At 64.3% G+C, this 25430-nt stretch overlaps 1 long non-coding RNA gene across 2 annotated transcripts; it reads left to right on the top strand.

Annotated features, from left to right (window-relative positions):
* Positions 1-26: 26 nt before the first annotated feature.
* LOC106486897 (uncharacterized) lies at positions 27-4498 on the top strand. 2 transcript variants are annotated; one of them, XR_010886437.1, is made up of 3 exons: positions 27-92; positions 419-498; positions 661-4498. It is a non-coding gene; the product is annotated as an uncharacterized lncRNA (long non-coding RNA). The 2 variants fall into 2 exon arrangements; XR_001292974.2 differs by having other exon boundaries at positions 635-4498.
* The last annotated feature ends 20932 nt before the right edge of the window (positions 4499-25430 follow it).

Raw genomic sequence — 25430 nt, 5'->3', positions numbered from 1 at the left:
CCGAGGCGCGGAAGTGCTGGATAGGGGCCTGGGCTGGGGAAACCGGGAGCGCAAGTGGAGAAGGCAGCAGGAGCGGATCTGCATGGAGAAGGGTAACAGAGCGCCGGGATAAAAGCTGCCAGGCCGGTGCCAGGAGTCGCTCGCGGGAGTCCCCGGTCCCTTCCGGCCCCCAGCATCCCTGTGGGTCGCGGTCCCGCAGCCCCCGGAGCGGCGCCTGCTCTCCAGGACACAAAACCCCGGCACAGGGAATGGGGCCCATCCCGTCCCACGGGACACTCCCCTGGCACCCGCTGCTTCCGAGGGGAAAATATTTAAGATAAAGCCCAAGTCAAAGGAATTTAAAAAAATGTAATTAAAGAAAATTTTGCAGCATGTTGGAGACAGAATAGGATCATTGTATTTGCCTCCCACATTCCAGATGGATGCACGAGGACTGCAGACAAAGTCGGAGCGTGCGGGGAAGAGGAGAGGAAGGGAGAGAGCTAGACCAGGACGTGTGTGAGCAGAAATTGAATTTTTATCAGTTTCTATGTAGATTGTGTTTATTCATCTGTCTCCTATCCATCTCCCCCTGCATCTCCCTATTTCTTTTACAAAATTACTTTCCTCCTTTGGCCTAATTTTGTTTGTACAGATAGCAGCTGCTTTCTTCCATTTCAGCATAAAAAATATCATCGTAAATGAGGTGCTATATATCCCTGGCGGAAGTTTTAGCAGCTACCCAGAGCCCATTAGCCTTTTGCTCCTGCCGGGCCACATTTCCATCACAAAGAGCCAACGCTTCCCGCTCGCCCTTGCGGAAACGGCTCCTGCCCGGCGCAGTGCAGCGGACGGGGCGGCGGCGGGACCGGCGCATCCCACGGACACCCAGCCCCGGGGAGCATTCCTTAATATTTACTAAGCGCGCTGGCACCGGAGGCGCATGGAGCCGGGACCGGGCGGAATACCAATCAGCGCGTTTTTTTTCCTAAGAGCTATTCTTAGCCCTACCTGTCACTCGGCCTCTCCCCCGGCACCACTGGCCGAGCCGGCTGCTCCAGGAAAGTCAAGGAGAGATGCGAAGGCGCCGACACCGGGTCAGAAATGGGCCCGGACCAAAACGTCGGGGCACTTCCAGAAACCAGGAGCCCCTGCGGGACGCTGGCCGGCCCCCGAAACGGCGAACGCTGCTCCGCGGGAAAACACGCAGCTCTCCAGGGCCGGACGGAGGCGGCAGCCAGCCGGCACCTCCGGAACCGCGTCCGGAGCACGGCTGAGCATGGCACAAGCCCCGGCACAGCTCTGAACACGTTTCTTCCACCCGCAGCCCCCTAATAACAGCTATTCGGGTCCTGCACAGCCCTAGACCTGAGAAGCCGTCCCAAAAAAGCTTAGTCCAGCCAATAGGCCCTGGGGAAAAACAGTCGGATTTGCCAGACGGGTGTTTCCCACGGAAAGGTTCCTGGGAAGACTCGTGCGTAAAGGAGAGAGAAGGAGATTCCCGGCAGCTCCCTGCCCGCTGCGCGCGGCGCTCGGGGAAACAGCCGCGACATCAAACAAAATTGCGGCATGTGGCGCTCGGCATTAGGGAAGCTCAAACGCACAGCGTGATTGATTCTCCCCCAGGGTCCACCATTAAAAACGAAGGGAATTACTCATGCAGAGCCCCACTTCCACGTGGGTCTTTTGTGAGGACATTAAAACCCCAGCGTTTGTCAGTCACTTACCCACTGTTGGAAATTTGCTCCCATCTATTATCGCGAACAAACCAGCCCTGATTCTATTTTCGACTCCTTACGCGTCACGCTGAGCATCCCGGCTCCCCGGCGCGTGCTGGTCTCCCTGCACTGCTGCTCCGGCCTCCCTCTCCCCATCCGCGGTGGAGGAAACCCAGCCGGCGCCGTGGCTCGGCAGGGAAGGTGGCTCGGCCCGGACACGGGCTCCGAGCGGGATCCAGGCTCTGCTCCACCCTCTGCCACCGATCCGGCTTTGGCCATTGCCAAGTCCCTTAACCGTCTCCAGGGCAGGTCTGGGGCAACCCGCGCCCGGGCAAGCAGGAGGGGAAGCGGGTGCCTCGCACGTGAGCCGGGGCCTGACTTCAGCCAGGCTTCTAGCGGCGAGAGGGGGGAATAAGCATATTTATAAACACGGCACAGCGAGGGGAAGGAATGCAAGGAACACAATATATTGTATTCAGCAGGCTCTTTTCACCGGCAGGAACGAGCCTTGAATCGCAGAACGTTTCCCCTCTGCTCTCAAAGCTTTTCCACTTGTAATGCATTTCCCTCCCTGCGTGAGCACCTTGCGGAGTCAAAAAGACAAATTTCCCAAGGCTTCAAAAGCTGCTGAGAGCCACAGCTTCACGCTTAAAACCCATTGCTCATTTACCCAAACAGCCTCGGCTCGCGGCGACTCCTGCCCTCCCTCCCGCCCGCTCCCCACCGCCGCCCAAACCTCACATCAGCGCTTCCCGGGCGCGGGATAACCGTGCCGAGCCCAGGCGGGGCGGAAAGTTTCCCACCCGGATGGCGGGCAGCCGGGGAAAGGGAACCCAGAGGGCCTGAGAAACAGAAGGAGGCTTGAAGCAAGGTGGATTTTGTCCGCCTGGTTCGTGGGAGAGGGGAAGGACATGGCGGCGACTGCCCCGGGGATGCTGCAGCCCCGGGATGTGGCACCGCCGGCACCCAGATGGGAGCCCTGGCACCCATTCCCGGACGGAAGCCCTGGCGCCCATTCCCGGCCGGGATCCCGCCGAGCGGAGCATGAAACGGGGAAGCACCCGCAGGGAGGGCATCGCCCGCTGTCCCTTTCGGCGGGACGCCAGGGCCCAACCCTTGGCCGCGGACGGAGCTGGGTCCTGGAGGAAGACTGTGTCGATACACAGAAATTACACGTTCCGCCACATTGCCCGGTAATTGCCGCTCCAAAAAAGCAGTTACCACCTAACCTGCTCGGCAGCTCGGGAGGCGATACGTCACTTATTTACCCGGTAACGACGCGGCAGCCCTGCAAGGTTCCCCCGCGCCCAGCGCCCGGTGCTTCACCCCCAGTTAAGGGGCGGCGCGGGAGGATCCGGCAGCGGCGCTCGCCAGGCGCCTCCGTGCAGGGACCGGCGCCGCTCCAACCGCCACCGACCTCGGGGTTTTGCCCCGTGGGGCTCGGGGCCGAGGCGGGAGGAGCGGGCAGCGCTGCTGCCTCCGCGCCGGCTCGGTTCCGCAGAGGTAATTCCCACGGGGAGCAAGGAGAGCAGCAAGGATGAAGGATGGACCATCCCTCTTGCAGCTCGGCGGGGATCAGCCCGAAGGTCTGGGCCTGAGATGCCGAGGAAATTCTCGGCAGCAGGAGCAGCTTGGCTTTGGCTAGCGCATCCCCCATCCCATCACTCTGCCCTGCCATGATGCAACCTTGGATTAAAATATCGAGCGTTAGCCATCGCTCTGCCCTCCTCGGCAGAGAGAGGAGGCTCTGGCACCCGGAGCAGAGACGTCATGGCACGTTGGCAGCAGGGAATGACGGCCCCGCGGAGGCGTGATGGTGCCCTCGCCCGCCGCGGCTAAACCAGCTGGATTTTGCCCTCGCCCCCGGGCTCGGGGAGCCGGGTCGGCTTGGACCCCTAAGCCTGGCGGAGGAAGCTCCAGCCTCTCTCCTGATGCCGACACAGGTTTATTGCTCAGTCGGATGCAGCAGGGCACTGTTGTCCCCCCTCATCCCCCAGCACCGGGGCGGTTTAACCCCGATTTCGTTCCCAAGGAAGGAGCAGGGAGCCAAGGCCCCGGGGATTTTACCTGGCAGTGCGGCGGCAGCACGGACACGATCCGAGGCGGCAGCCAGCGGGTGCCGCGCCGGGCAGCAAAGTTTTCCTCCGAACGAAAACACACCATTTTGGGCTGGAGACATCAAAGGAGGGGGAAAAAAACCCCGAAACGACGCAAAACCCGGCACTTTGCTCCAGAAATGAAACAAGTTGCGATGCTGAAGTGAGAGGCGCCACTTTGTGGCATCGACCCCAAAGGGCTTTGTTCGTTTTGACTCTTGCAATGGGGAGAAATCGCAACATTTCACAGCATCAGAAACCCCCCTGCAGAAAACGTCGACTTTCGCTAAGCCGCCGCTCCTGGCGGGCAAAGCCAGCGAGCAAGCGAGCGAGCGAGCGGCCGCGGCGAGGCACGAACGCAGCGGCGAGCCCGCAGCGGGGCGGCAGGCAGCCGGGCCCCCGAATCGGCTATAAGAATAACCGGCAGGAGGAAAAACCTCCCTCTCCTCCCTCCATCTGAGCGCCCCGCGTTAAATCGGATGCGGACCACGGCTTTTATAAGGGGGGAAGAAACCAGCAGGCTGCAGAGCAGCAGGGCTGGTGCTGGGGGGGTTCTCGGGCGCCGCATTTCCCGCGGGCCCCCCCGGCGCCGCGGCCCGCAGGAGCCCCGCAGGGACTGGCCCAGGCGGGCACCGCCGCTCTCGTTGCCTCTGCTTATCTGCTCGGGCAGCAGAGCCGCTGCTTTTAATAAAACCTTACAGGGAAGAGGGCTTTTTTTCTTGTTTTTCTTGTTTGTTTTTTTTTTTTTTTTACCTTCCTTCACCCAAATTTATGGGCCAGGAGACAGGCAGGGAAGGGCCTTTTGCTTCCACGTGATAGACGAGTTTTGCAATCAGCTCTCTGATGGGACGCGCGAGGATCCAGGCGTTCTCCCGTCAGGCAGACACCTTCGTTAATATTAGCGTTAAAGCACGGCCAGCACCGGACGCAGCTTGCGGGCTGCAAAGCCCGGCCATGCCGAGGGCACTCCGGTCCCCTTCCCGCTTTGCCGGCTTTGCCGTATCGACCGTTCTCCTCCTCTTTGCCCCAAAATCTCCGATCCGCTCCGCCAGCACCGATCCTCTCCCGCTTCCCCCCGCGCCGCCGGAGCTCGGCTTCCCCTCCGCACCTCTCCCCATCCCTGTTTCTCCCAAACTGGGAACCGCATCCGTGCGCCGGCATCCCCGCGGGACGCACGGGCGGGTATCGCACGGCGAAGCCCCCCGTGGCGCCACGTGCCCGGGAGCACAGCGGGGCCCCAGCGCCGCCCGCCGGCATCTCCCGGGCCGGCGCGAGGTCGGGACGGCCCTGCCGGCCCCCAGCTGCGGGGCGAGGCAGCGCACGCAATTAGTAAATTAATTATCGAGCGGTAACGGAGATTTCATAGCTCGGAGCTGTCACATCAACAGTGTTTTGTCAACCGAGATGACGACCGGTAGAATTATTACTGCAGTGCCGGGCCTGAAAAAAGAGGAGAGAGAGAGACTTGCGGGGAGAGGGAAGGATAAAAATATAAAAGGAAGAGATAGCAAAGAACAAGATAAGTGGGTTTTGTTGCTAATGGAAGCTGGCACAGGGACAGAATCTCAACTATTCTAAGACAACACACTACATTACTAGTGGCTCTGAATGATCCACTCAATTAGCAACCAGCGCAAAAGCGGCCCCTGCCCAGCGCCGAAAACCCACGCTGCCGCTGCGAGGAGCCGGCACGGGAAGCGCTCCGGCCGCTCCGGCCCCGTGTCGCCGGAGCTCCCGGCTGCAGAGGAAGCCGAGAGCCGTGCCGACCCGGATAACGCGGCCCGCGGGCGGCTCAACGCTGCGGCCCGAGGATGCTGCGGCGCCGGGTGCACTCAAGAGGCTCGGGGCAGCTCAGGACACGCGCCGTGGCCAAGGGGTTTCTCCCCGGATCTCTGTGCCAAAACCCTCCAGGCAGATCCAACCCGTCCGACCCGGCACCGGCCGGCCGTCGGCGCGCCAGCACCCGCAGGGGGGGTTTCATGGCTGCAGCCGACGGCAGGCAGAAGAGCGGCTTATGTAAATTATTAATAATAATACTTTGCACTTCTAAAAGCGCCTTTCAGCCAAGGATCACGGAGCTTTACAAACACTAATTAATTAAGCGCAGAAGACAGCGCGGAAGCCGGGAGAGCGCGAGTCCCCGGGGGCCGGCGGCCGCGCGCGGGGCATGGCTGGCGGCACGTCCCGGGTGAGAGCCTCCGGGGCATCGCGGGATGCTGGCGGGGATGCCGATGCCCCCGCGACTCCCGTGGCTCCCACCCGGGAGCGGTCCCCATGCAAGCAGCCAACACACCGAAACGGCCCGGGAATGGCCTGGGAATGGCCCGGGAATGGCCATGCCAAGGGGTGCCGGGGCCGGGCATCGACCCGCCTGTTGCGGAAACGTGGGGTCCCGCGGCGAGCGCCAGTGCCGGCGGCAGGTTTTAGCAGCTTGCCCAATCGCTCGGCACAGGACCTGCCGGGGGCCCCCTCGCCATCGGCACGTGCTTCTCGCCATCTCCCAAAGCTCCGAGGCGGCGGATAAAGTCCTGCGCTCCCCCCTCCGCCTCTCTGCTGGAAATCTCAGCGAATCCTTCCAGCGGCGGCTAATCCGGGCTGAGCCGGGAGCCGATTAGGGGCCTCACTTTTATGTGCAAAGTGATAAAAGCCCTGACGGAAACCAAATCAAGGCCCCCGGCCCCCACCCCGGGCTCCCGGCGTCCCGGGCAGCTCTGCCGGGTGACAAGCGGCGTCACGGCTTTCTGGGCTGCTCCGCACCGCAACTCTCGTTTCCCCCCCGCTCGACCGCCCCGGTGCAATCGCAGCGTCGCGGCTGGCTCCAATCCCACCCGCTGCACCTCAGCCCGGCCTGCCCTCGTGGCACGGCGAGAGACGGGCGAGGGCAGCGGCTCTGCCCGGCCCCGGGGCCGCTCGGCCGGCTCTGCTGGCAAAACCCCCCCTTTTCCCCCCGCCCCGGTGTCGCTCCTGCGCTTGCAATCGCCGCTGCATTGCTAAGAGGCGCCTGGGCTCGGAGCAGCGCCGTGCAGAGGGCCGCGAGCCCCGAGCACGGCGTGGGACCTCGGCCCCGAGCAACGCGGAGCAAAGAGCCGAAGCTCGCTGGGTTTTTCCTTCGCTTGCTTTGCCCCTTTGCAATTTGTCCCCCTGTAATCGCCAGCACCTCCTGCAGCAGCAAGGTCCCCCGCTGCCTGCGCGCCGGGCGGGAAGGTGAGCGGGCTCCGTGTGCCCCGGGCGAGCTCGCCGTGGAGGGGCCTGGCGCAGGGCAGGGACGGGATGATTTTCCTGAGAGCAGCCGGAGCGCTTGACTCGGAGCGATAAAGCCGGGACGTGATTTCCCTGCCCGGCCCCACCCCGCTTCCTCTTCATTTTTCAGGGCCAGATTTAAGCTCCGTATCCAATAATACATAAAAATAACACACCGCCCTCCCACTTAGGAAATTGATTCCTTTGCTTCCCACCCGGCTCTGGCTTTAAATATCCCCATTTAAATGCAGATTGCGCCGTCTCCCAGCCCTGGCCTCGGCGCGGGACGAGGCAGGCCGGGAGCCGGGCCACGCTGCGCTGGGGGCAGCCGACAGCCAGGGCCGGGCCGGGACCTCGGTGCCGCTCGAGCCCGCGGGACGGAGAGAGGAACGGGAGGAAAAGGCTCCGACGAGGCCGAGTGCTCCCCCGGCGCTTTGCCGCTCCATCCCGAGCCGAATGCTGCCCCGGCGCCATGCCGCCATCCCGCGTTTCGCAGCCTTTGGCGGGCAGAAGCTTCCCGGCGCAGCTGGGGTTGGGATGCGACCCTGCTGCCGGGCGGGATCGGCCGGAATGAGGCACCCCACGGCACCCCGTGGGGCAGAGGAAGGGGTCGGCAGGGCCCTGCCTAGCGGGACCCCCGGCACCCGGGAGCAGCGCGCCAGCGGGGTATCGGAAACCGTGGGCAGGACGGAGGCGCCCTAGTTTTTAAGGGCAAAATCTGGAGGGGGAAGACAGAGCTGTTGTGCGAGCAAATACAGCATCTGTGCTGACTGGCAGAGCGAACACCCACGGCCTGGAGCCTGCCGCATCCAGCCCTCCCGGCACCTGCCGCCGCGGAGCTGAGCCGGAGCGCGCGGGAAGGAGGGCGAGCGGGGCGGCAGCGCAGCCCTGGCCCGCGGGAACCTGCGTGAGCGCCCGGGAACGGGGGCCGCGGGAGCCGCCCCGGCCGGGAATCGGAGGTGCCGTCATCGCCAGCCAGGCAGCGATCACATTGCGATTTCTGATGGGAGGGAAAAGCAAAGATGGATTTGAAGAAGCCGCTGAAGGGCTCCCAGAGGGACCTTTGCCAGCGCCTCAAAGCGCTTAATTCCTTCCCCGTCTCTGCTGCCGCGGGAGCAGCCAGGGATTTGTGGCAGCGCTGCTGAAATATCCCCTCTCGCAGAACAAAGAGGAATTGACTCCGAGCTGTAAAGCTGCTCGTTTATGAGAGGTCCAAAACATGATCCACAGGGCTGAGCCTGGTCTCCGGATTTCTCCCCGGCCTCCTCCTTCCCCGGCAAAGTGCCGCCAGGGAAGACGCAGACCGCAGAGCATCCTCCCGGTGGGACAGGGACCAGCCGCTCCCCGGGCTGGGCCATGCTGCGGCGCAGCCCCGGCTCCTCCGGAGCGCCGCGGGAGCCCCATTCCCGTGGGAGCCCCCATCCCCGCGCTGCCGCCTGACGTTAGTGACGGCTGTGAGCGCCGAGAGCTCGTGGGTTTGGGCCAAAAGGCAGCGCCTATGGGGACTTCGGGGACCCTGCAAACCCGGGGAGCCTGGCGCTGCGTCCTCCTCCGGCACCGCTCCGTGCCCTGCTGCGCCCTGCTCCAAAACAGCCTCCTTGGCATGAGATTGGAAAAAAAGCAACTTTCCTGCTGAAATTAAGTAGGCAACAGGGCAAGTACAAATCGCGTTTACATATTCGAGCGCCTTAATCCTATTTTAGCATCTCTTTGGCTATTTTTATCGCAGCAGAAATGCAACAGAAGGACAAGGCCAGAGAAAGGGCAAGGAACAAGCTCGAAATGTGGGGCAGAGGCAGAAAAAAATGAAGCCGAACCTGGGCACGGCATCTGGGAGGAGCTGGCAGGGCTACAGCTCGGCACACGTGCCAGGGACCGCTGGGATTAGCCGGGAGGAGGGCTGCGGAAAATCCCGGAGTGCAATTTTCCACTTCCCGGGCCCTGCTCCTTGGCTTTCGCCTGCCGCCGTTGGCCCGGGCACCCCGAATTTCCCTCCAGCGCGCTCCCTCTCTCCTTCATGCAGGAAGAGCTGCCCGGGGCGCGCGGAGAGCGTGGTGCGGAGCGGAGCACCGAGGCTGAACTGAAGCCAAGAGGGAAAGCGGCCCCGAGCGCGGGAAGCTCGGCGGCAGAACCCGGGCGCGATGCATATTCATGGCGCAGCACGGCGAGCCATGCCAGCGTGCCGGCAACGAACCGGCTAATTATCAGGACAAAATATTTCCAGTCAGAGAGCGGCGGTTTTCCTCGCCCCACTCGCCGGGAGCCCGGGGAGGAGCGGCGCCGGCGGGCTGGCGTACGTCGGAGAAAGCCTGGCGCTGCGGCACGGCGCGGGGAATGGCCGAGACCTCCCACGCTCATCACACCCCGCGCCCCGGAGCCCGCGGCCTCGCGGCAGGCCGGGGGGAGCGGGGGAGCGGGCGGCCGGCGCCGTGCGGAGGGAGCCGCGCGTGCCGGCGGTGACTTGACGCGGCGCTAATGAAATTAAACCGGGTGTGAAAGGCGTTTTAGTTCCGTGCACAATGGATTTATCCGAGGGGTTTTTAAACGGGGGAAATTTGCCCAAATGAGTGTAATCGGAACATCTGCTCATCCCCCTAGTCTAAATTGGCTCTCTCGGTGCCGTTGTTAAAGGCAGCACTAAATTCCCACGTTCATGGAGGGCGGCAGGAGCGGGGAGAGGCGCCGTTCCGGTGCGGATAGGGAGGAGGCATCGCCCGGGCTCGGCACTGAGCGGGCTGGGATCCAGCCGAGCTGCTCGGGAGCGCGAGAATGGGGCGGCCGCGGTTTGGACCACACCGGCGAGCGGGACAAGCCCTGTCCCAGGGTTGGGGATGCATCCTGGTGGGATCCCTATGGGAATGCTGCTCGCACCGGCCGGGCGCCAAGGCGGGCGAGCAACCGCTCTGCCTTTCCTCGTTACTGTGACCATCACCTGCTCGTTACACCGCGCTCCCGGCCAGGTCACCTGCGGACGATTAACTAATTGCTGCTCCCAGCGCCGCCCCGGTCCCCAGCATCCCGGTGGCACCCCAGGACCCAAGCCTGGGGGGGGGGATTTTGGTCCCCCGCCGCCGGGCAGAGGACGGGGACCGGCAGGAGGGAGCCAGCGCCCCGCGAGCCTCGCGGCCCCGGGGCTCGCTGCCAGCGCCGAGCTCCCGCGCAGCGGCCGCGAAGGTGCAGCGCCGCGTCTTCGTTGGCGGCACCATGGCAACCTTCCGCCACTCGCCTTAATTGCGGAGACGGAGCCTGCTTTTGCCGGGGGGCGGGGGGATCTCTCTGCTTGCGGCTCCCCGGGGTGCAAGGAGGGGAGCCGGGGTCACCGGGACCCCCTGCCACCTGCCCTGCCGCCGGGAAGGGCTCCGAGAGATGCTTTAACCCGCTCGGCACGTTATCGCCGCTGCAAAGCCGCCCGGCCGCTTTGCAAACGCGGGTCGGGGGGACCCCGGCGCCGTGACGGATGCGGGATCCCGGGACCGCTGGCCTGCCGCACTGAGCGCCGTCCATGCCGCCGGGTCCGTGCAAGGGCTCTTGCCTGCCGCAGGAGCCCCGTGCACAGGCACTGCCCGCAGCGGGGCTCCGCGCACCCCCCGGCCACGCAGGCGCCCGCGTTTTGCAGCTCGTGCCCTTCCCAGCTCGGCGTTTCCTCCCGGGATACCCGCGCCGCTCCGGTGGGAGAACCGGCCGGCGGCGGGCTGCTTTCGCCACGCGAGGACCCGTCGCCTCGGGAAGACGATGGACGCAAGGGGCAAAACCCCCTCCAGACCCAGGGCGCTCCCAGCAGCGAGCGCCAGCGCCGGGAAGGGGCCGTGCCGCCGGCCGCCACGCGGGACGGCAGGGAAACGCGGGCGCCTGCGGCTCGGTTAAAGGCAGAGGAGCCGCCCGGGGAGACGGGCAGCGAGGTTTCTCCATCCGCAGGCTCTTCGTTAACGATTATGAACAATTACACTCCCAGAGCCGCTGACCTCGGCCCCGCGCCGAGCGGCCAGATGGAGCCAGGCCATGTATTGCCGGCGGGATTTAATATCCTTATCGATCTGCCGGGCGGCCCGGCGCAGCGCTCCATCCCGCCGGGTGCCTCGGCGCTCCCGGCCCCGGTCCTGCCCCTCGGCCCCGCGCCACGGCCGGCGGAAAAGAAGGGAGGGAGACGGAAAGGAGGAGGAAGAGCTGGGGCGAGAGTCGCTTTTCGCTCTGCACCGCCCCGCGCTCCTTCCTCGCACCTCAGACTCAATTCCCCGGGTTTTAACCCCGGTTTGGTGAATGCCTGTCGGAAGGGGCACGAGGCAGTCGGAGGTGCCGCGGGAGCACTGAGCTCTCCCCGCCGCTCCGCGCCCTGGCCCATGGGAGTTACCCGCGGATGCTTCTCCGTGAGGATCGCGGTGGGGCGGCGGGGGGCGGCGAGGCAGGGCCAGCATCCTGGGCGCCTGCAATTTCATGCAATTAAAGAGAGGAACGGAGGTGTAAACAAGCCCTTCTGAAGCGGGGGGGGGTGCGAGGGGAAAAAAAAACCAAACCAAGCCAGCAGCAGCGAGTTCTGGGCTTCAAAGGTCACCTCTGGGCATGAATTTTAATTTCACACAGGAGTTTGGTTCATTTGTTAATTATTTTCAGATGAAAAGGGAGATATTCCGGGAGCAGGCGGGGAGAGGGCTAAAGCACCATTTGAATTTCAAAGGCAGGCTGTCGGGAAGGGAAGCGGGAGGGGAGAAGAGCTTCGAGAGCAGCGAGGGGCCGGTGGCCCACGTTTTTCCCCGGCTTTGCACACACCGACTTCTCCCCTCTGCCTTGTGCTCGCGCCGGGCAGCCCCGGCGGCTCCGCTGCCCTCGGCGCCCTCCAGCATCGCCCTCCCGCTGCTCCCGGCGCTCCCGCTCGAGAGCCTTCCAAGCCGGGCAGCCCTTCCCCGCGTCCGCGCTGATGAAGAGCGCGCTGCCAAAACCCCATTAAAAAGCCAAACTCAGGCAGCGTCGAGCTTGTCGTTACAAGAGCCAGGGCAGAGATTTCCATGGGAAAATCGATAGATGCTGGCGCGCAGGGGCCAAGGAGCGGAGATTTCCGGAGAGCGGAGCAGGGGCGGGAGGGAGCAGCCCTGGAGCCCAGCGCAGCGCACTCAAGGCTCCTGCTTCCCCTAATCCCTGAGGTCCCAATTTCAAGGCATCCTCTGGTGCACCAAACCGGGAGCTCGGCGCTTCGCTGCAGCAGCCTGCGTCCTGCACGGGGCACCGCGTCCCCTCCATCCCGGCGGGAGCGCGGGGCCGCTGCCGGGGCTCGCTATTCCCGAGCGGCGCCGGCGCAGGAAACGTCCCGCTCGCTCGGCAATCTGCCGGCTCGCGGTGGAGGTTGCTGCCCTGCGCGGACTACGAGGCTGATCTGGGGCCGCGGTTTAGTCCGCGGCAGCGAGGACGCAGCCGTTGCGGGAGCTCTCCGAAGGGCTCCCAGCCCAACCTCTGCAGCATCCCGGCGCCTTGCCTGCGTTATTCCCTGCGGCATGCACGGGACCCGACGCAGGCACCCGCTTGTATGTCCAACAGCCACCGCTGGCCCAGGCAGGCGTACGCACAGCTGATCCCCTTTGCAACCCTCACGGCGCAGGGACTCGCTTGCACACGACGGGCGCTGCTAAACTTCTGGGGCAGAGCAGGGCAAGGGCAGCAGAGCACCCCGAAACCTGCCCCCGCAGCACCCCAGGGCGGGAGCAGGGGGGAGCGGGGAGGCCAGGCAGCCCCCGGGGATCCCCCGCCGCACGAACAAACCCGTTTCGGATCATCTGCGATTTCCTTTTCTCGGTGGCTGCTTTTTCTTTTATAGCGGAGCCATAAACCCCCAGAAAATGAGCCCCGGAAACGCTCCCGCACACGAGCCGCCCGCGGCGGGGAGCAGTGTCGGCTCCACGGCACATAAATATTTACGCCACAGCAGCTACCCTTCTCATGAAAGAAACAGTTATTTTTCTACCGATGAAATGAAACGTTTCCCCTCTCCAGATAAATGCATTTATCCTCATAAAAGGAGGGCTGGGAGGGAAGGAAGCGCCTCAGGAGCTGGAGCAACCCTGCACCACCGGCCGGCTTGGAGGGTTTCCAGCACTGCGCTGGTGGCATTGCCATCCCGTGCCTCGGTTCGCCCGTCTCCTGTCCGGAGCGTGCTATACACGGCCAGGACATGAGAAGAGCTGGGAATTACTGTTATTCAGGAAGAACAAGATCAGACCAAGGATTCATCATGATTTCGTTACTACTCTTGATCTGCCACTGAAGCTGTTGGGGAATTTTTCTCTCAGCTCCTTTGCAGCGGTTCTGCCTTGCCAAAGCCAGAGCAAAGTCCAGTTTCAACAGCGCTGAGCCCTCTCTGATCTCATAAAACCGAGCACACTTACACCTAATGCAGAATTAAACTGTTGCACCTGCCGGAGCAGAGCGCCGGCTCCGGGCCGGGAGCCCCACGGAGCCCCGGTTCCCGCGCCATCGGCACGGCCGCGCTCCCCAAGCCGCGGGGCCGGCGGCTGCAGCAGGCTCCCCGCCGCCCGAACTGCGCCCTGGCGCGTAAATCACGCGCCGTGTTCCCCGATCCCCCTGGGCTCTGGCTAATGAGGCAGCAATAAAAACCAGGGAACAGGTTATTAATAAAGCGGAGTCGTTCCAGGACCGGCAGCTCGGCGAGCCTGGCTGTTTTCACCTTTCCGCGGTGCGGTAAATCAATATAGAGGAGGAAACTAGGAGCTATTTAAACGTCTGCGGCGTGGGGTCCAGCAGCGAGCGGCGCGGAGGCGGAGGCGGCCGCCCTGGGCCCCGCTCCACGGATAAACGCTCCGGCTGGAGCGCGGGAATTGCCCCGAATCCCGCCCAGGCTGGGCTGCGAACCCCCCCGGAGCGGCCGGCAGGGCTCAGCTCCCACCACCCAAATTCACCTCCCCGTTCGGCTGCGGTTTGCAGCCCCAGGGCCGCGGAGCAGCCGCCCCGCGAGGGCAGGGTCCGGCGGGATGCAGCCGTGCCCCGAGCGGGAGCCGGAGCGGCGAACGCGGCCCAAGCTGCGAGGCACCTGCTTCCCCCCGCCGCTCATCAGCGCTCCTCCAGAATTACAGTACTTTAATGATGTGCTGAAATACTCAGTATTTTATGTGTCTACAAGAAAATACCAAGTGGAGTTTGCAAAGATTAGGCACATTTAAATGCAAATTGTGTTATTTCTGTCTTGAAAAGTGTCATTAATACATTTTCTGCAATTTGGAGAAATCAGTGGCAATTATTTTTTCGAAACGAACCATTAGCCAACTTTCATTTGAAGGGAGGGGGGGGAAATATCAAGAAAATCGTTATATGACTGACACGTTTCCTCCCAGGTCTTAGAGCTGCCGAGCTGCTTTCTCCTACCCAGAATAATTACTAAGAAAAGGCACCGAGAAGTACTTCCACGCGCGGGATGCGGGCAAAGCAGAGCGCCTTTTCTCTCTTGCCGCTCACCGCAAGGTTTCGCTTGCCCGCGCGCGCAGGGCGAACACCCGCAGCACCGCGTGGTCCCGCTGCAATCCGGCCTGTGGATGCCGGAGCCCCGGAATGGCTTTTCCCGCCTGGGAACAACTCCTTGCTTGCTTTGACAAAGCTGCGGTTTGCTATAGCAAAACTGAGCACGTGCCAAAGTGCTGACCAGAACAGAGGTTTCCCACGTCGCAGCTGGATGTAAAACACTAATAAGGAGGCAAAGGCAGGGCGGGGGGCTTTTTGCACGGCTAGTGCATGTGCGCTGCCAGCACAGCGACGCTCGTTCCCCCGCAGTACCAGTACCCAGGTAACATGTGCCTATGAAATATGCATGGATCATTTTTAATTCAACCTTTCAGTAGGATTTCTCTGCCGCTTTGGTGCTAAATGAAAGGAAAAGGGGAAAAAGAAAAGATTGTCTGTACTGAGATTAAAAGAGAAAGGGAAAAAAAAAAGGCACCTAATCTTATTTGATTCATCAGGGTGAAAGCGAAGAGCAAATTTACATAACACTGTAAGCGCTCATTAACTGATGTTAAATGACAACCCAACACCTACAGGACGGCGCGGGGCTCCTGGAGAATGCTAAAGGAGCGCTCTCATCCCGGCTCGGCAGCGCTGCAAAGAGCCCCGCTGCCGAGGCTGCCTTCAAAGCGGCCGCGGCTCCCCGGAGGCACTGGCACGGCGAGGACACGGCGAGCCCGCTCGCTGCCATTCGGGTCCGGCGACGGGGGCGGAAAGCCGCTTTCCTTCCCCAAAACGCCCAGGCTCTGCCCCGGGATAACCGATCTCAGGGCAGCGGCGGAAGGAGCCTCTCGGAGGCGGGATGCAGCATCCTTCTAGCCACGGCAGCGAGGGACCCCCCCGCCGTGCTGCCCCATCCCTTCCCAGCCGTCAGCTCATCCCCTGGTCCCGCTGCCGTCTCCCATCCCGGCAATCCCGGTCCCGCCGGCCCCTCGCCGGGGGCTGCTCCGGAGGGGCCCCCGCACGGAGCTGCCGCCGTTCCCGTGCTTCGAGCAAGCCTCGGCCATGAAACGCCGGCTGCCGGCTGGTGACGGATGGGCCCTGTCACTTCTCCCAGCCTTTCGCCATCGATTTCTTCTCTTTTTTTTTTAGTACCTGTAATAAACAGCCCCGCGCGGCCCCGGCTCGGCGGCGATGCCCACGCAATCACCTGCGGGGACGCAGGCGGCGGCGGGACGGACGACGGCAAACGAGCCGATCAGAGCGGGCGACGGGCAGGGACTGTAAAGCAGCCACCGGAGCTGGGACGAACGACCCTGCCGGCTGCGGCGCAAAGCAAGGCTAAAACCTCCGCAAAGCCCCGCGACTCAGCTCAGCACCCCGGCAGCAGCGGCGGGGCCCGTCCACCACCCGGCCCAGCGCCCCGCGACGCCGGGGACCCCGCACCCAGCCCCGCTCGGGACGTCGAGACTGTTTCCCCCGGCCGGACCTCGCGGGTGCTGCCCTGAGCCGGGGCTTCATTTGCTCCGGCTGCTAAATCCCCGTTCCCAGGAATCACCTCCCAGGTTCTCTGCTCGCTCTGCAACAGCCCCGCTGCTGCCGGCACAACTTTAAGCACCGTCTTGATCCGACCCCTTGCCGAGCGCAAGCAGCCCGCCCCCGAACTCCCCCGGCCTCCCAAAAACCGAAGCCCTGGGCGCAATCCCGCGGGAAGAGGCCAGCTCGGGGCAGGACACGCGATGCCAGGCACTGCCAGCCACCGCGGGACCCAACCCCAGACTCGCTCCCATTCTCGCCCCGCAGCACCGCGGCCCCAGCGCTCTTCTGCGGAGACGGCTCGTGGAGGCGAACGCAACCCAGCGTGCGGCTGCTTAAGTGCCATAAATCGTGTTTGGGTTACCTGCTGAATGCTTAATCAAAATAGCGTATTTCACCCGACGGCTTGACAGATTTCCTCTCCACTTTTAGTAGCTTTTTTCATGTCCTCTTTTGCTCCGATATGGATCCAATATCTCCTGCAGCGACGAAGGCCGTAAAGATAAAAAATGGGGTAATTGTGGCAGAAGTTTATTGGTGGGAAAATACACGCACTCGCAAACCAGCCCTGACAACTATTTTTTGGGCAGATCCGCTGTACAGATAGACCCTCCGGAATGAATCAATTCATCCTCCGCCGCCGGCCACGCATTTATAAACACTCCCGTTGGCACTTCCAATCATGGGAACATGGTTGCAATCTCTGAAGAAGGCATCCAGTTTTGAATATTACAAGATTTCAGATGGAAAAAACATGCAATTTGCAACAGCGCGCGAAGACACAGCGAAAATGCGAATGGTCTCGTTTTCCTTCCTCCCTTCCCGGCCAAGGGCAGGGCGGCCGGCGGCTCCCGGCGCTCGCCGGCCTCGGCGGGGGGACGCTGGCACCGGGGCTAAAAAAGATCCGCGGCGATGGGCGATTTGCAGGCGGGAAGCTGCCGCCTCCCCGGCAGCCCTCAATCAGACACCCGCAGCAAACGCTCCCCGGAGCGACAGCTGGCAAAGCACGCGGGCTGCAAAACGTGGCAAAAAACCCGGGCTGGCTCCCCCCTCCCCGGGCTCTGCCTAACTGGGACACGAAATTTCAGAAGAGAAGGAAGAGGAAAAGGAGACTTCGAGCGAACGAGGGAGAAACGGGGGCCCGGCGGCTCCGGCCGCCCTCTCCGACACCGCTGGGCGTCCTCGGCGCTCTCCCTGCGCAGGGGCGAGCTCGGGGCCACGCGCTCGCCCCGCTCCGTGCGCCAGCCCCCAAACCAGCCCCCCGTCCGAAACGGCCCTGCGCGGCAGCGGCAGCAATCGGAGGCTGATTTATAGACGCCAGGTTTTGGGGAAAAGCGCTCTGCGACAGAGCGCCGATAGCGGCGTCGCTCGCTGGCGGATGCGAATCTCTCCTTCCCCGCGCGGGTTTGCGCCCGTGCACGCGTCCTCCCTCCCCGCTTCCCGTCCATCGCTCACGTTAAGCGCCGCACTCGCTTATTTTTCCCCCTTTTAATTTCTGAGCTCCTAACGACCGTGTTATTAAGCCTGTAATATCCGGTGAAATTGCGCGTGTCCTTCTGCTGGATCCCGTCCCGCCGGGGAGCGGGGAGAGGCGAGGCTGCGGGCAGGAGAGCGAGGGAGCAGGCGGCGCACCGGGCACGGACGGGCATCGCCGCGGGAAGGTGTCGGGACGCCTGATGGGAGCAGCGGAGGGGTGCTTCGGTCCAAGCATCCCGCCTGGGAAATCTGAGCGACCGGCACCAGGAAACCCCCCTCCTCCCACTGACCCCCTCCACCGCGCACAAGCCCCGGCGGCCGCTTGCAGTGCACCTAGCCAGCAGCTCCAGCGGGATGCGGAAACCTCCGGGGATGCCCCGGGGCGGCTCGATGGCAGCAGAGCCCCCCCGTCCCCCGGTGACCTTGCTGCGGTGGGGACGCTGCCTCCCGCTCCCCCTCCCGCTGCCTCTTCCTTCCCTTCTCCCACCAGTTACCGGCCCGATGACGGAGCCGTTTGATTTATTCGCCACGCGCCGCGGAGGGCTGCGATTTATGCCGCCTGCTGCCATATATTTATCTATCTGCCGCCGCAGCGGCACAGCCGGCCTTGCTGCCTGCAGGCGCCCTGCTCCCGCGCCGGAGGGGACGGCTCCAGGCACATGGCCGGAGCAGAGGCAACCCCGTGCTTGACCCGGACTCAAGCGCTGACCCAGGAGCCCATCGCTGTCACGAGCGTTGCCAGCCCGGCAGAAGCCGCCCTGGGCTTTGCACCGAGACCCCTGGGGCTTTTTGCGCTCGCGGGTCGCGCTCGCTTCCTCTCTAAGCCAGGAGAGCGGCAGCGAGCTGCTCCGGGGTCCGATGCCATCGACCGTTTATCAAAACGAGTTTGGTGGGATGGGGCGGGAGGGGGTTCGCTTTGCTGGGGCTTTGCACCACCGTGGTTTGATCCTTGCTGTGCCGGGTCCCGGCACAACGGCTGCACGAGACGGGTCCCGGGAGGAAGGGCCAGCACGGCAGCGGGATGCTCTCCAGGAGCGGACAGGCAGCTCCGGGGGCGCGCGGGCAGGCGGGAGGCAGCCGGGCTCCAAGGCTTCCTAATTAGCCCTCCTGTCGGGGCATTCATACCTAAACGCAACCAGCAGGCGCATTAGCCGCGATCCCACAGGGGCTGTTGTGCCGTTTTGTTTGATGGGCTTAATTAATTTATTTCTCCGCACGCAGCCGGTTCCCGACTAGTGGCAAACGCGTGCATCATCGCTTCCCACCAAATGGCAGCTCCGGATACACCGCTCACCCGGATGCTGCAGCTCCCAGGATGTTCCCATGGTTCCCGGGATGTTCCCAAAATTCCCGGGATGCCTATCTAGCTGGGCTCGGCTCACCCCCGTGAGCTTATGGCAGTCCCATCCCCATCCCGTGCAGGGAGACCAACGCCGGAGCCCCGCGCGCAGCTTGGCGCCTCTCCGGGTCAGCCGCACGATGAGACGGAGCCGTCCCTGGCACGTGCCACTCACCGGCCTCGGCTCCCTGTGGCAGCGTGATCCCGCTGGCTCCTCCTGGCAAGCCTCAGGCTGGCTCCCGGCACGTCCCAGCCCCCATCGGGTCCAGCCTTTGCCAGGGAGCATCCGCCTCCGGCTCCCACAGGAATTGGGGCAGCCACTCGGCTGCGCTCCACATGCCAGACCCCCAAGTGGGACATGGACCACGCATACAGTCCCCAGGGATCCTGGGGCCGGAGAGAGGCCGCTCCAAGCTCCCTGCCGCCTGCTCGGCCCTCCAAAGTGGGGCAGGAGCCTCCTCTGCCCCCACCATCCTCCTCCTCGCGTGACGAGGCGCAGCTGGGATCGCCGGACCCCGACCGCCCCCAGCGACCGCTTCCCTGCAGCCGCCCCGGCCCCAGGCTTTTACCTACTTCTTTACTGCTCTTTCCCTACGCTCGGATAAATTCCTCTTCCCCCGTGCCCGGCCGCGGCCAGCGGAACGGCTCTGTTTAGGGACGTGCAGCAGAACAAAGCAGGAATGAGCGCTGCCAGCGCCAGCCACGTTTAATATCCCGCGCTTCAGCCCAGGCAATCTCCTGCTATCTTGAGGGAAATAAAGGGAAGGGCTGGGAGGTTCGTCGGAAAGGATTGATGGCGCCTTGGCGCGTCACGCGGGAAGGAGCTACGACCACCGCGCACCCCGCGGGCGCATGGCGGGGCGATGCCGGGCCCGGCTGGGAGCAGCGGAACAGGAGGAGGAGGAGAAGGACCCCAAGCACCTGCTGCAAACTCCTGTCCCAGTGCCATTGGTTTAGCATTGCACTGGTGCCCGTAAATCCACAGGGAGCGGAAGCGGGAGCCCCCTGCTCCGGGCGGGATGCCGAGGCACCGCATCGTCACCGCGCTGCCGGCACGGGGACCAACGGCTCAGCCGCAAGGCGGTCCCACATGCCACGGGACGGGGGTCCCGTCCCCGCTCCCGTCCTCAGCACCAGGGAAATCCGACACTGGAAACACGGGAACCTCCGTCCCCGACCCAGCTTGGAGAGGAAGGACCCAGGCATCCTGCTGTCCCCCGGGGCGGCCCGCGCGGCGGAGAGGGGCGCATCCCAAATGGCCAAAAGCTGTGTGTCGGCACCGTGCCGAGGGGACGGCCGCCTTCCCCGCGCCCCCAGCCCCATGCCGTGCCGGGAGTCGGGATTTCGGCAGCACGGAGCAACTGGAGCGCACTACCCGGCCCGATAAGCACTGACACTCGGATTTTAAGCCCAGCTGAGAAGCGAGCGAGAGGCAAAGGGCTCGGCAGGAGCAGCGCATCGATTGGAGCCGGCTCCATGGTAACCCATCCCGCCGGCCTCGCCAGGAAGGCGGCGCGCAGCCGGCCCGGAGCGCGCGGCCAGCCCTGGCAGCTCGGGGATGCTCCCCTCCACCACGCACGGCCCCAGCTCCGGGGGCTCCCTGCCGGCGGGTAAATCGCTGCCCCCAACCCGACAGCTCGGCACGCTGCCGACGGGAGCCGCGCTCCGCACGCCCCATCCTGCCCCGACGCCCGGGCTGCTCCCAGCCCCGCGCACTCCCGTCTCCCTTACTTTTCACTGCTGGCTTCACGGCTCTTCCGTCGGCACCGGCCCTGCCGCGGGGGGAGATGGGAACAGCCGCCGCGGCCTCCTGTCCCTCTCCTCCGGGCTCCCCGAGGAGGAGCGGGCAGATGTTTTCTCTGCGACAATCTGCATCCTGCTGGAGTTGATAATAATATCAATTACCCCGAGCTTTCATCCACGGAGCTCGGCGCTCGCTGGATGCAATGGATGCAGCGATGGATGCGAGCAGCGGCGGGGCAGTGGGTCCCCCGCAGCGTTCCCGGCTCCGCGGCTGGGGAAACCGAGGCCTGGGAACAGATGGGCAGGTTGCAGCGGATCAGTGACGGAAGGGGCAGGCAGAGCCCGGGGCCGGATTCCCACCGTGAAACGCGGAAGCGCTACAAACGTCCCGATCTCCAGGAGCAGGGAAGGGCCCGAGCTGCGGACCACGTGCTTTTCCCGAGCTCGTAGGAAGAGCCCAGGAGCTCTGGCTCCCCGCAGGAGCCCGGGAGAATCCGGCCGCAGCGATTACCCGAGCGCTCGCTCCTTTGGGGCATTTCTCTCCCTTTTGGGCTGCGTTTTGCGCAAGCTGGCGGGGCATCACGATGAGCCGCTGTCGGGAGCTCGTGCGCACGATGCCGGTGGGGAAGATCCCCCAAAACTCCCGCTCGGAGCCCACCAAAGCTGGGACCCATGCACCCAGCGAGGCAGGGGGAACCGAGCCGCCAAAGCCCCTGCCACCCTTGGGTGCCGGCGTCTCCGCACCAGCCCGCTCACCTCCCGCGGCAGGCGCCCCTCGCACCGCGGGCTGCTCGCCGAGGGGGGATTCTGTCCCTTTTCCTATTATTTTGGCAGCTCTGGAGTCAAGTAGCTCAATTAAGCAATAACTGCCGCTGTACAGCCGCCCACACAGCCCGCGGTAAATAATTAAATGCTGAAATAACGCAGCAGATGGGAAGCAGCACGGAGAGCAACGGCAGGGCCGAGAGCAACCCGCACGCGTCCCGCCGCGGCCGCAGCTGCATTCGGCCCGGGATGCCGCCCGGAGGAAGGCGCCTCCGGAAGCGGCGGCGCCGGCCGGGACCGAGCTGCTGGAGGAGGATGGGGAGGTTTTGCTGCAGGGATGCGGCCGGGACACCAGGGAGAGGGTGCGTGGGGAGGTCTGTGGGTACCCGGGGCCGGCGAGATGGGACCGTCCCTCTCAAGCCCGCGGCGGGATGCGGAGCTTGTCCCACCGGAGCAGGACACCCAGCCCCAACGTGGGAAAACACAAAGCAAAATGCCCAGAGGGGAAATTCCTCCCCGAGCCCCAGGCCGAGCCCTGCAGCACCAGCCCGATTTCTCCCCGAGCCTTTCGCGTGGCTGCTTCCCGCGGAGGCGGCACAAAGAGCCAAGCGGGAGCGTGGCACATGGAAAAGCATCATGGAAAATTTTCCCTGAGCCCTGCGCTATCGATCGAGACACGAAGCACATAGCCAAGCCGGGCTGCCTCTCCGCTCGCACATCATCTGCATTTGTCTACTTCAACCAAGTACAGGAGCGTCACTGAAAGGCCTAATTATAAGCCACTGATAGATAAATATTAATGCCAAAACCCCAGGAAGGAAAACACGGCTTGGCGTTCGGAGGGCTCAGCGGGGGAGCGCGGCGCGTGCATGCTCCAGCCGGCAGCGCTAACGCAGCCGCTTCGCGGTCCCGGGAAGAGGCGGCAGCGACGGCGCGGAGCCGAAGCGAGGCGAGCGGAAAGCGGCCGGGGACTCCACGCCTCTCCCCGCGCTGCAAAAACGACTTTGCACGAACAGCAGCCCGGTTCGCGGTGAGGGGGCTGAGCCGCTCCGCGCAGCCGGGACGGAGGGGAGAATCCCAGCGCGGGAATTACTCAGCTCACAAAATGACTAACAGCATTAAGCAGCTCTTCTCCCCCTTCTCTGCTCCTTGCGGCGCTTCCCGGCTGGACAGCCCACGCTTTCCTGGCACGGAGCGGCTCTGGAGCGCCCGACCTCGCTGCGCCTCGGCGGGCAGCACCGTGCACCGTGCCGGCTGCGCCCGGGAGGCCAGCAGGGTCCCGAAAGCCTCCGGCCCTGGGCAATGCTGTTCAGGCTCTGATGAGCCTTGCACGTGGTGCTTGCCACCTCCGAAGGGCTGGCAGCACTTATCCAAATAGCTGGTTGCGGGTCAGTGGCCCCAGGCTGTTGTTTTATTAAGAGCCCGGAGGGCACCGCTTCCCGCACGGCAGCCGGAGCATCCTCTCCGTATTCGCATTTCCATCACATCCTCCTCAGACAGCTCCGGCTGCACTGCCGGCTCCGCTCCTTCCATCTGTTTAAATGCCATCTCCAGAAGGGATTGGCTCCAAACATCTTCTCCCCTTGTCATTTGTTTCCCTTCCTCATCTGAAAGATTCGCCCGTTGGATCCCAGGAGTTTGTGAGGGTTCGGGACTCAGTGGGGGCAGGAGCCCGGCACAGCACACCCGCCTGGGGCAGGGACAATCCCAAAACCTCCATCGCTCACTTCAACCCAGGTGCCCGGGCCGTGCCAGCTCCCCAGCACCGCGTCCTGGGGGGCAGCCGGGACACGGCAGAGCGGTCGCAGGCTCGACACCGGCGCACGCAGCCACGGGCAGGTCCCGGCAGCGGCAGGCTGCCGCGCACCCCTCTCCCGTGTTGCCCCCCGGGATTGCTCACCTGAACGGGGCTGGCCCCGAGGACGGTCCTGGCCCGGGCGCTGAGCTGCCCGCAGCTCCGCTGCTGCTCTCCTTACAAGTGAATCGAACCTCAGCTGACAACAGGCTTTTCTGCAAGATCTACCTGCAAATCAGCTCTGCAAAATGACCCCAGGTGATGTCCTCCACATCTTCATCTCCTTTATTACTAACTCCTGGCCAGCTTCAAAATAGCGCCTGCACAACGCTCAGCTTCATTCCTGCAACTAAACCGTATGCCCAGACCAACCCTGCGGAGCAAGATGCTCTCCTGGAACGAGCGACTGCCACAGCCGGCCTGGCGCGCGCGCGCGCCCACGGATGCACAGCCCTGCACCCTGCGTCCTGCGTCCTGCACCCTGCACCGTGCACCCTGCTCTGTGTCCTGCACCCTGCACCTTGCACCCTGCACCGTGTCCTGCACCCTGCACCTTGCACCCTGAACCTTGCACCTGCACCATGTGCCCTGCGCCCTGCACCGTGCGCCTTGCACTCTGCACCGTGCGCCCTGCACCATGCACCCTGCACCCTGCATGTGCATCAGGATGCATCCCCGCCGCCCACTTGCAGGGCGGGTGGCGGTGGCGGTGCGGGGACCCGGCGCAGCTGCTGCTGGCAGGGGATGTGACAGGGTGTTACAGTACGTACCCCCCGGCGCTTCGTCAGGGAGCGTTTTTCCCCGGGAGCTGCTGAATAATTTGCATCCGCCAAGACGCAGTTTCTGGGCCGTGTTTGTCAAAGTCAATCTGCAGCTTGCTGCCTCCGGAGATTCGAACGCGATAGCGGGATAGAGCCTGAACGGCGGGCAGGGAAGCTGCCACGCGCCGCTTTGACAGCGTCCCCCCCCCGCTCGCGAAACGACCCACGCACCCGCGCAGCCCGAGCGCGCCGGCGCTTCGCCTCCCTCCGGCAAGGGGGGACCCGCTCGCCATCGCCGTGCCGCGCCGCCCCGGCCGCCCTCGACGCCGGGGGGACCCGTCCCCTCCGTCCCCTCCGGGACGGCTCCGCGGAACGGGACCGACCTGGGAAAAGCAGCCCCAGCCCGGAGCCAGCGTGGTGGCTGCAGGTGACCCGCGGGCGCCAGGGCCACCGGCACGGGGTTGCGCAGGCGAGGGCAAGAGAAGTGAAAAATAACACCTAAAACCCGGGATTTCACCCAGGTTTGGGCCAGCTCGGGGCTTGCTCCGGACCTGGAAGCAGCCGGCAGAGCGCTGGGACACCGGGGCCCCGCGCCGTGTCCGGCGCCCCACGGGCAGCGATTCTCCCGTCCGCGGCACGGCCACGGGCGCTTGGGTGCCGGAGGGAAGAGGTTTCCAAGGCAACGGGAACCTTGGGAAAGCGCCTCCCTTTGCCTCGCTCTGCTTCAGCCTGGCGCCGCGACGGAAGAGGCCTGGCGAGGGGGTCCGGGGCCGCGGCCGCCAGCGAGGGCGAGGAGGAGGAGGAGGAGGAGGAGGAGCGAGCCTGCCACCGCCGCCGGGATACGGCAGGGCGAGCCGGAGGCTGGGGACGCGGTGGGACACAGGGATGCGGCGCTCCCTTCCCGTTCTCGCTCCGTCTGCCACCGGCTACGGCCGTCGGCAGCCACGAACCAGCGCTCCGGGATTTGGTCCCGCGGCCGCTCGCCGCCGCGCGCGCTCCAGCCCCGCCAAACCACGGCAATGTCTATCCCGAGCTGCAGTGAGCCGGTCGGATCCGGGCACTCCAGCAAAGCCGTCCGGCAAGGCCTCCTCTTCCCTTCCCAAGTCCCCAATTCAAGGGGAAGAGGGGTCGTTCGCAGCCTTACGTGCTATCTATAGCCTCCTCTATACCTCTATATATAGACCAGAGAGCCCCCAGCTAATCTCTTTGCAATCATAAAGCCATTAAATTAATTAACCACGGGAGAGAGAGGGAAGGCCGGACGCTCCCCGGAGCAGAACTCCCGGCCCCGCCGGCTCCGGCTCGCCTCCGCATTTGCCGGGTGCAGAAGCGAAGCATGGGAAGAGACGGCCAAAGCCCGGCGAGAGCCGCGGCTCCCGCAGCCCTTCCCGTGCCGGCCCCGAGCGTGCCGGGCCCCCACCGGCCTCGAGGCTCCCCGGGCTGGAGCGTCTCCCACAGGGATCAAGGACTCGGGAATGTCGGGGAGGAAAGGCTGGGAGCAGGAGCATGAAGCATCCACGGCGGCACTGCCGAGCTCCAGCCAGG

The sequence above is a fragment of the Apteryx mantelli genome, chromosome 27, assembly GCF_036417845.1.
Source record: "Apteryx mantelli isolate bAptMan1 chromosome 27, bAptMan1.hap1, whole genome shotgun sequence".
Taxonomy (NCBI): domain Eukaryota; kingdom Metazoa; phylum Chordata; class Aves; order Apterygiformes; family Apterygidae; genus Apteryx; species Apteryx mantelli.
Note: the sequence above shows the minus strand (reverse complement) of the source record. Positions and strands in the feature narration are given on the sequence as shown.